Raw genomic sequence first — 10659 nt, 5'->3', positions numbered from 1 at the left:
TCCTATAGCGACGTTTTCAAGGACCTATAGTGACGTTTATAAGGACTTATAGTGGCGTTTTGTAACTTGATATCCATAAAATCGAGTTATAGGCAATTCTATTGCCTATAACTCGATTTCATGAATATCAAGTTATAAAACGTCACTATAGGTTCTTAAAACGTCACTATAGGTCCTTAAAAACGTCGCTATAGGGCTCCGAAAATTTTTTTTTTTTTAACTCGATTTTCAAAAGAGGAGCATTTCCCTATTTAGTTTGGGAAGAAGGGCAAATGACTGATTACTTTGCCCAAAAAGGGCAAAAGCCCATTTTGTCCGGAAAATCATGGCTTTTTACGATTGTATATAAGAATTAAGAACTTTTCTACAATTCTTATATTATTCGCATTTCTGTCGTGTCTAAATTTTGTATACATTATACGGATCCTTCCTCCCTAGTGACAATTTTTTATCGTTTTTCTTTCATTATTAAATAAAATATGTACGATCTTTAATAGTGCATATATGAGAGAGAGAGAGAGAGAGAGAAGCTTCCTATATAATAGAGGTGTTTGATATAGGATATATCTGCTTAGCTCAAATATAGTTCAGAGGGAAAGAAAGAAAGAGAGAGAAAGAATGGAAGGCAAAGAATCAAAACAGTTTGACGGGAGGCTTTCTGCCTTGACTACACCAAATGAAGAAGGTGGGCAAGCATCTAAGGAGTCCAAACGAGGAGGGTGGATTACCTTTCCCTTTATCATAGGTCACTATCTCTTTCTTTCTCTATTTGTGCTATAATATAAACTCCATTTTTAAGTTGGTCTAAATTAAATGGCACTATATATATATATATATATATATAATCTGCACTGTTTTTTTTTTCAAGCAGGAACTCTGATGGGTCTTTCCCTAGTAGCTGGTGGGTGGGCATCGAATTTGATAGTATATCTAATAACAAAGTACAATGTGAAAAGCATAGCAGCTACAAAAATAAATAATATTGTTCTCGGTTGCTTCTCTCTCTTTCCTGTTGCCGGTGCCATCATTGCCGACTCTTTCTTAGGCTCCTTCCCTGTCGTTCTCATCTTCTCCTTTGTTTCCTTACTGGTAATTATTTACTGTTTTTTAAGCTAATCATAAAAACGTTTGTTAATGGTGCTTTTATTTGATTGATGATGCAAAAACCTAACATGATGGTGGTGGTAAGTAATACTTTATCTTCATTATATAATTTTTTAGTATCACTCATGGGTATTAGCTCCAACGTCACATCCTAGTAATTATTTTTTATAGGAAAAAATAAATTAAGATAAAAATCTTTGATTCAATGTCTTTGTGTGTATTAATTTACGGTAAGTTTATAACAAGTTAAGGATTTTTTAGCGAGTGACCTTTATTTTATTGATAATGCAAAAACCCAATATGATGGATCGAGGTAAGTAATACGTTATCTTCATTACATAAATTTTTAATGTCAGTCGTGAGTTTTAGCTCCAACGTCACGTTCTCGTAATTATTTTTTATATGAAAACTTAAATAAAGGTAAAATCATGGATTTGTAAGTCTTTGTGTCTATTAATTTACAATAAGTTAAAAGTCTTATTAATGAGTGCCTTTATGACATTAATTTGTTAATGGACCATTTTTAAAAAGTTTGCATATAATTTTTTATTTCTTCCAAGTATCATATTGTAATATATACATATTTTTGGATTGATAGATACCTGGTCTATTTTTTTTTTTTTATACAAGTCAGAATTTCTATTATAGCTTAATTTAGGTGTATATGTGTGTGAAGCTCTCTCCGGGAGACTTGAACACCGACCCTTGCCCCCCACACCTCACAAGCATTTATACTTGTAGAGTGACCACCGCATCAGTAGTGCGCGGTGGTAAATACCTAATCTATTAAAGTAACATATTGTAGCTTTGGTGATAATTACTCATAATGTGATGTATTTGTGAATAATATCATACACAACATTAGGTGAGAAATATTCAATTATGTAATAAAAAATAATTTAAAATATATTTTATATAAATAAATTTATATATGTATATTCCTTAATGAAATAGAATGTCACTAATTTCTTTGAGAATACAGGGTATGATCATGTTCACCCTAACTGCTACAATGCATTCCTTGAGACCAGCCCAATGTGTAATTGGCTCATATACGTGTGAAACCCCATCAAATCTTCAACATGTAGTCCTCTATATGACCTTAGGATTGGCTTCACTAGGACTTGGAGGCACACGCTTCACAATTGCAACTATGGGAGCCGAACAATTTGACAAGCCCAATGATCAAGGAATTTTCTTCAACTGGTATTTTTTCACCTTGTACGTAGCAAATGCAATCAGCTTCTGTGTCATTGTTTATATCCAAGACAATGTGGGTTGGGGATTGGGGTTTGGAATATGTGCCATTGCCAATGCCATTGCAGTAGTCCTATTTGTGTTAGGAAAGCAATTCTATCGCCAAGTTAAACCAAAAGGAAGCCCTTTCACAAGCATAGCTCGTGTCATAGTTGCGGCAATTCGGAAAAGGAAATTATTAGGAACTTCTGGAAACCAAGATTATTATTTGGAAACCACTGGCGTGTTAAAAATGGAAGCTGGTGCATCAACTAAAAACTTCGGGTATGAGTCACTTTAACTCTCTCTCTCTCTCTCTCTCTCTCTCTCTCTCTATGTTTTTGGTGGTTATTGTTTTAGATTTTTGCTTTTTATTTATATTATAATTAATCAATGTAGCCAACATTATAATATAGGAAATTATCATAATTGAATTTAGGAATTGAGATGAATATAATATATCTTAATGCCCAATTTCATCAATAAAAATATATATATATATATATATATATATATCTTAATGCCATGAAAACTCAAGTGGTGACCTTTGAAAAAAAGATATAGTATGTGGTAGGACACACAAGTCACTAATTATTTCTTTGGTGGTTTTTTTGTTTGGGGGGGGGGGGGGTGTTGGGGTGCAAATTAGGATTATTAATGTTTGATAAAAAATAAAGACTTGAGACATTTAGGATTTTTTTTTTTTTTGAGAGAGTTTTTAACCTATAATGTATGCTCTTGAATATAGTTTTTTATCATCAAACTAAGACACTAATCAATTTTTGATGTAGACGGTGATTGAACCTTAAATCTTTTATACAACCATCTAACTATTGAATTATAAATACTAAAATAAAATCCTAGTAAATTTTATTACTTAAACCTCACGTTTTCCACTTCACAAATGTGCCAAAGAAACCAAGCAAAACTCCACCCTCACTCAGTTCTACTTTAGGTGGAACCTAAACAAAACACATAAACCCCAACAACATGATTTCTAAATTCTAGAGAGAATCACGGCAGCCAATGAAAGAGAGAAACTTAGCAGCCAAAGTGAGAGAAAAACACAATAAAGGGGGAACACAACGTTGATCTTAACACCGAGAGGCTGGTCTGTGTTGCGGTGGTTGCTACGGCAACAAGGAAGGGATCGAATGGCGTTGGTAGTGCAAGTCACAGTAGCGGTAGCAAGTAGAGGATCGATTGGTGTTGGTGATGCTACAGCAACATCAATTCTCACACACTATAATTAAATGGGATTTGCTTTTATCACGAGCATAAAATTATACGGTATTTTTTTTTTTTAATTTATATATTTTTTTTGGACGGACTTTCTCTAAAAAAATATGAAGTAAATTAAAGAACATGGATTAGAATCATTAGATAAATAATAATATTAGGAATTAAAATAAAAGATTTTCCCTATAAACACCCTAACCATTAAAGGGCGAGGATTCAAATTCTCACTTTAAATGATCAAGGTTCTTCAACTTTAAATGTTTAACTTCAAATCTTCAATCACTAATTTATTTTTCGAAGAAAAAAAAAAAAAAAAAAGGTCCTATCATGATCGGGTCTACCCGGACTATTATTTATGAAACTAAAGTATCACCATTTTCATGCAGGTTCTTGAATTGTGCAGCAGTAATAACTGAAAGTGACAAACAAATGGATGGCTCTTATGCAAGATCATGGAAACTATGTACCGTAGAAGAAGTTGAAGCCCTCAAAACCATTATCAGAATTATCCCAATATGGTCTACAGGCATTTTTATAAGTCTCTCGGTAGGTATTTTAAATAGTCTCACAATCCTCCAAGTCCTAACCATGAATCGACACCTTGGGCCTCATTTCGAAATCCCAGCTGGGTCATTTACACTCTTCAACTTAATAGCTACAACTGTCGCAATCTTCTTCATTGATCGTTTATTGATTCCCATTTGGAGGAAAATAACCTGTCAAACATTGACACCACTCCAGCGTATTGGAATTGGCCATATAATCAATATCCTTAGTTTGATAGCATCAGCCCTAACTGAAATTTGACGACTCCACGTGGTCAGAACCCATAGCCTTATTGGCCAACCCAACTTGGTTCTGCCCATCTCAGCCCTATGGCTTGCTGCACCACTAACCATTATAGGCATCGGTGAGGGTTTCATTGTCCCAAGTACGATTGCATTGTACTATCAAGAATTTCCAAAGTCACTAAAAAGTACGTCCACAGCTATGGTCTCGTTATTACTTGCAATTGGGTTATTTCTAAGCCCGGCAATTATGGATTTGATAGACCAAATCACGGGATGGTTGCCGGATAATATTAACGCTGGAAGATTGGATAATGTGTACTGGATATTAACAGTGATAGGAGTGCTGAATTTTGGCTACTATCTAATTTGTGCCAAGTTGTTTAAGTATCAAAATGTTGAAGAACATGATGGGCCTTCAGTGCTGGCTCTCTAGAATCTGGAAGATTGAGACTGTTTTTAGAAGTTGCTTTAATCTAGGTGTGACTTTGGAGTTTAATAAATAGTTGTATTTATGCATTTGGTAATATAGGTGTTTATAATTTGAAGGGTTTTCTTTACCGACTTTGCCTTACCTCAAGTATTTTTTTAACTGGACATTTCTTGTTGTTTTAAATATACATTGACAAGTGGTTGTGGGTTTTAATTTTCACATTTTATTTAGTTAATGGGTGATGTGATAATTTCTCATTAAAATAAAATGAGATATTCGGTTAAAAAAGTACTAAAAGTAAGCCAAGCCTTTCTTTAACAACCACGCTGAGGCTGGGGGCATTTTTCTCTTCTTTTATGTATGGAATCTAGAAAGTGGAAACATTAAGATAGTAGAATAAAATTATCGGTATTCCTTGAATGTTAGAGCATCCACATTAGTAGATGCAAAAATTTTGTAAATTTATACATCTAAAACCTACTTTTTCTATTTTACACTCTCATTTTTACAAAACACTCACATCAGTTTGTCTATTATACACGTTTATTCAAATAAAATATTCATCTTCAGATCAACCCACCCACCCAACCACCATCATCAACCACCATCACCCCAAAACCCACTGATCAAACAGAAAATCCAAACCCCACAGAAAATCAAGACCAAAACCTCATAGAAAATTGAGACCTCGACGGCCAAGCATGGTCCGCTGGTAGTAACAAGCTTCACTATGGTTCGCCATGGAGGTCCAAGTAGTAACGAGCTTCGCTGTGGTTTCGATTCTCTAGGGCCGAGATGTCATCGCTCACCATGGTTCCGATTCTCCTTTCTGTATTGATTGTGTTGGTGAGGCTGGACTGAGGGACCGGAGAGAGAGGTGAGAATAGAGGTTGAAAAGGAGAGTGAGGTGAGGAGAGAGAGAAAAATCTAAAATAATAAATACAAGAGCTATAGTAACTGTGCATATATGCACTGTTACTATAGCAACTGTGTATAAATACAAAATTTTACACCCATTGATGTGAGTTTTTTTTTTTTTTTTGGGTCAAAATTAGGGGTGTCAAATGGGTGGGTTTGGGGTGGGTATAATTGGGTTGGGTATATAAAACTCATTTACTCATTAAAACTCATTTAACTAATTGCTTCTAAGCCAAATCCAACCCAACCAAATTATTATGGGTAAACCCCAACTCACCCAATTACCCAATTATCAAAATTATACAATATGAAATTCACAACTACAAGTACAAAAACAAAGAGGATTAATTTTAAGTTCCATATCATAAAAGAATTAAAATTGTAAAAAGAAAATAAAAGACTGTCATTTTCTCAGGAACCAAATAGAGAAAAATGAAGCGAAATTGCCGTAGTAATAAACAGAAATGATTAAAAACACAAATCTACAAATCTGAAATTCCTTTCAGCATCCATTTTCTCAAAAGCCAAACAAAAGAACCATGAAACTCAGGGGGAAGTTTATAGTCATTAACGGCGTCTATGACGGTGGATAAACGATCAACCAGCTTCTTCTCTGTCTTCAAAGATTTATTTGACTGTGGCGGTGACGAAGACGAAGAGGAAGAGGAAGACAAGGCCAACCTAGTGCTAGGCCAACCACAGTCATTGATCTTGGGATCAAAGACCATGAAGGGGTGATGGTTCTTCTGGCAAGCCGGGTTGAACTTGAATTCATTGAGAATTGAGAGGACCCAACCGGGTTGAACTGTGTGGAAGTCTGGGAAGGACTGATTAGTGGTCCTTCCTATTCCAAATCGAGCAAGAAAATCCATAGAAAAGATCCAAACAAATACAATACAGCTCAAACACAACGAAATCTGACGAATCCAAAACTTCATGATTCAAAAAATTAATAATAATAATAATAAAAAAAAATAAATAAAATTATTAGTGAGATTTCATTGCTTTTGATTGATTTAAGGTCAAATAGACACAGATCTTGAGCAAATGATGACGAAAATGAAGGTCGAGATTGAGATCTAGATCATATTGAAGCCATTTTCGATGAGGAAATTGAAGGTGTGGCCGTCAGAGTTGTAGGTGAACTTGTTGTTGGAAGTTGGAAGCTTCTAGAGGCATTGGGAAGCGATGCTCGTGAAATTTCCAGTGAACTCTGTGTACTCTGCGAGAAAGAAAGAGCAAGCGAGAGAGAGAGAAGTGTTTGGAGGCCGAGAAAATGAAGGAAAATGAAAACCCTGAAAGCTAAAACACTGAAATGTCTAAGGGGCTTTTTTTTTTTTTTTTTTTTTTTTTTTTTTTTTTACAGGAAGGGCTGGGTTGAATTTGGATATATTGTTTTTGGGTTAAATGGGGCTCAATGGGTTGTTAGTTAAAACTCAATAATCACTGGGTCTAATTGGGTTAATGCCCATTTAATCCAACTAATAATTGGGTGGGTTTGAGTTTAATTAGAGTGAGTGGGTTTGGGTGGGCAAATGGGTTTGGGCTTACTTTGCCACCCCTAGTCAAAAGGTGTAAAATGGATATATTTTTCTATTTTAGAAGACTATACACATGCTGATGGGGTTGCTCTTAACCTTTAGCTCTTAAAAGTTCAAATATATATCCAATTAGTCGCTAACCCGTGCAATGCACGGGAAAATTATTGTGTAAGTAGATGTTAACAACTATTTGTCTCTTCCACTTTGATTGTACATAGTCGCTAACCCGTGCAATGCACGGAATAATTTGAGAAAAATAATATGTATTTTCTTTGCTTAAAAACTCACTTTAAAACGAATAGGCTAGCTTTCTACTCATAATATGACTCAACATACTCAAAAACTGGAATCACGTTTGATTAAAGGAAAATTGAACAATATCAACTATTGCAAAAATGGTAAAAGAACAAAAATATATAACAAATGAAAGTTTTCCATTATGTTTCTTCTTTCTTTTACTTATTAGGAAAAAAATAGCAATAAAAAAGTATATCAATCAATTTATTGAATTTGATTTGAATACAGTTTAGAATATATATATATATATATATATATATATAAAGGGACTCTCTCGTAATTGAAACACTTCAATTTGGACCCTTTAAATATGCTATGCCTTGAAATCCTGGCTATTGTAGACAATAATTTGGGACGATAATAAGCACCGTTTCCCCTTGGATCATGACAATAGAAAGAACCTGCAACATCTAACATTCAGTGAGGTAAAAGAGATGACAATCCAACTACAAAGAAAGACAACTCAAAACAAAATGGTATATAATTGATATTAAGATATGGTTGTTACTTGATGTAACCGATCACAAAAATATAAAGAGATGTATATAGGTTGCTAATCCAAGTATACTTTGTTATCCATTAGAAACTGTTTGTTGAAATAGACACATCCATCATCAAAAGTTTAGGTAACATATTAATAACATAAAACTACCCGTCAAGCATTAGTTTTAAAACCAACACATGGTATGTAATAAACTAATATTTTTTTTTAAAAAAAATGGTCTTCAAAGTGGGATAAGCAAATAAAAGTAGCATTAAATAGAGACACAACTACTAAGATGGCTTTCACATCAATATCTAAAAATTCCTAAGGAAATAATATTCTCACTAACTACACACATGACATATCATGTAATTTACACACTTAGCTTTGAACTCATCATTGATACAATTCTCCTAGATAAAACTTTAAAAGATATCTGAATTTATACATGAATCATAAATATGATTGGAGAGAACAAAGCAAACCATTTTTAGTGTTGAATGGGTGAGCATTGAACCGCAGTCCATAGTGGTTCCCCTGCAATGCTTGTGTAGAAACAGCCTAAATAATAGAGGATATGACGAAAACAAATTAGACTATGAAACATGGAACCACTAATCAGATTGAAAAAGAATACATAAATCCCAATTAAGTCCTCAGGATAATAATATCAATTTCCCGGTGAAAAAATAACATATAAATATGTGTGTGTGTGTGTGTGTGTGTGTGTGTGTGTGTGTGTGTGAGAGAGAGAGAGATGAAAGAATTGACAGTAATAGTGGAGACAACAAGAACACTCTGCTCACACCAAGCATGATACTTCAGCAGAAAACAGAAACCAAAAAAAATTAAAAAACTCCCATTTGAAAAACCAAATATCAAATAAATAATCACGACTTCAATTAAATCGAAGGGAGCCTAGCAGTTACCTAAAAGCTTCAATCAAGAGTTCAAAACATAGTTTCATAGAATTTGGGAGTAACAGTGGCAACTATCAGTATATATACTGCCCTACATAGTTCCTTACTTCTTTTTTTATATATAGGTTATAAAAATTCATTGAAACAAAAAGGAAAATGGTTTTACCTTGTGGAAGAATAAATCCAAAAATACAAATTCAAAATGTTAACTCCTAATATCTAACTTATGATATCTGTGAATCCATGAAAACTCAATGGAGAATTTGAGGTCACAACCTGTACCCACTCAATAAGAGTCTTTCAAAACAGAAGATTTTCTAAAACAAAACCCAATAACTATATAGCATCAAATCAACCGTGCCTAAAATTATTATTAAACCCCATAACTATCTGCAACACACAGCCCATACATATCACTGAAAATTCTGAAACCACAATCTACATCAATCATTAGGCCGACTCTTAGGCCTTTCAAAAACACAGAAAAAAAAAATTCTTACAAAACCTGTAGAATTTGAAATCCCTAAATCGATAGAAAACCTAATTGAAGACATATAATTAAAACATAACTTTGAGGCTTTGCTCCTTTTAAACCAATTTCAATCTGAATTTTAACCCATATCAATCAAATAAAATTGAAACTTGAAAAAGATTAGATTGGAATTCTTCATACCTGAAAAATCATCCAACATCAGAAACGGAAAAGGATCCAAATTTTTCAAGTTAGTCCTGAAAATCAAATAACTTTGAGGCTCTGTTCCATTTAAACCAATTTCAATTTGAATTTTAACCCATATCAATCAAATAAAATTGAAACTTAAAAAAGATTAGATTAGAATTCTTCATACCTGAAAAATTGTCCAACATCAGAAACGGAAAATGATCCAAATTCTTCAAGTCAGTCTTGAAAATCAAATGCCCAGAAAGGGGGCTAAAAAAATTCAATGCCCAGATGATAAAAACTCAAGAACAAAATAACCATGAATCAAAATTGACATTAGCCAGAGGAGTTGTGGCTGAGAAAAGAATGAGGGAGTTGCATTGAATAAGAGAGTTAAAGAAGAAGAAGGAGATGGGAGTGAGTTTGATCGTGGGTTTTGTTAGGGCTGAGTTTGCGTTTGAGAGATAGTGTTGAGAGAGTAGGAAGAAAAAATTTACTGGGTATGGGTAGGGTTTTATATATATATATATATATATATAGATAATAAAGCGTTAAAAAGAATTAAAAAAAAAAAAAAAAAAAAGTGACGTGAAGGCTAATGGGAGAGTTGTATTATTGTATACTACTGGGAGAGTTAAATTGATAAATTCTAATATAACAAAACGTTAAGAAGAATAAAAATAAAAAAAAGAAAAAGAAGGTGACGTGGAAAATTGTGGAGCTAGTAAAGGTTTCGGTTTTATATATATATATATATATATATATATATATATATAGATAAGTTAAAAATAAATCAATTTACACTTAAACAAACAGCAATAAAGATTCGAGCCTTTTACTGAAAGGACTTTCTCAACTTCCTTTGTATGTGACTTTCCTTTGGACTGCTAAATTGAAAATGTTGTTTGATTCTGGACACCTACGAGGCTACGTCAGTTGCAAAGTATGGTTTCGATTCAACTTTGAAGTATAATATTTGGTAACCTCTTATAATTAAGCTAGAATTTTGTGAACCAAAATCCGCAAAGCACACTACTG

At 33.5% G+C, this 10659-nt stretch overlaps 1 pseudogene; it reads left to right on the top strand.

Moving 5' to 3' along the window:
• Positions 1-618: 618 nt before the first annotated feature.
• On the top strand, positions 619-4920 carry LOC115957118 (annotated as a pseudogene).
• The last annotated feature ends 5739 nt before the right edge of the window (positions 4921-10659 follow it).

This window comes from Quercus lobata, chromosome 8, assembly GCF_001633185.2.
Source record: "Quercus lobata isolate SW786 chromosome 8, ValleyOak3.0 Primary Assembly, whole genome shotgun sequence".
Taxonomy (NCBI): Eukaryota; Viridiplantae; Streptophyta; class Magnoliopsida; order Fagales; family Fagaceae; genus Quercus; species Quercus lobata.
The sequence above is the reverse complement of the archived record's forward strand: the minus strand, read 5'-3'. Positions and strand labels throughout refer to the sequence as shown.